Consider the following 904-nt stretch of genomic DNA (forward strand, 5'->3'; position numbering starts at 1 on the left):
CTGGATGAGGGGCTGATGGCTGTTTTCAGGCTGCCTGCACCCCCTTCAAGGTGGGCGTCCCCACTGGGGTGCCTGGCCAGTCTGGATGAGGGGCTGAGGGCTGTTTTCAGGCAGGCCAAGCCTGCAACTGAAGCTCCTAGTCTCTCCTTTTTTTCTTTTCCTTTTTTATTCTGGTATTTATTTACCTTCTGTAATTGAAACTTTGTTGCAGCTCCAGCTCCGAGACCCGCCTGCTGGAAGCAGGTATCTGGGGTTTGTTTAGCTTCTATAATTGCAACATTGTTGCATCCGGAGCTCAGAGCTGGGCTGCAGCAGGCGGGGAACCTTGGCTTCCTCCTTCACCAGGGCAACCAAGCCTCATGTTTTCTTCAGCTGCATGGCTGCCGGCCGCCATCTTGGTTGGCAGTTAATTTGCATATCTTGCTGATTAGCCAATGGGAAGCTTAGCGGAGGTATGGTTAATTACCATGTTTGTCTATTATTAGATAGGATAGTTTTGCTCTTGTTGACCCTGGCAGGGCTTTGGGGACCCAGGGATGACCAAACTTATAAATCACAGCCCTGGTCACTTTGGTGAACAAGTTTACTATTGTTGGCATATTTATTGTTGGTTTATAAGTTTGTTTTTGCCCAGCCAACATCCAGGAGGCTTGCCCAGCCAATATCCCAAGTTGCTTGCTTAGCTTCCACTGGGTGGCGGGCCTGGTGCCAGGTCCTGAAGGGTGGCAGTTTGCACATGCCGGCTGAATATTAGAATCAGCAGGTGAGAGGACTTGTTGGAAATACAGACTCCTGGGCCAGCCTTTGCAAAACTTAATGTTGGGGATCATGAAGGGCATAGGAGAGTTAAAACCACAGCCCTGGTCACTTTGGCAAAGTGCTGGCTTCCCTAGAGGATGCTGTA

This window comes from Myotis brandtii, unplaced genomic scaffold (genome assembly GCF_000412655.1).
Source record: "Myotis brandtii unplaced genomic scaffold, ASM41265v1 scaffold504, whole genome shotgun sequence".
Lineage (NCBI taxonomy): Eukaryota > Metazoa > Chordata > Mammalia > Chiroptera > Vespertilionidae > Myotis > Myotis brandtii.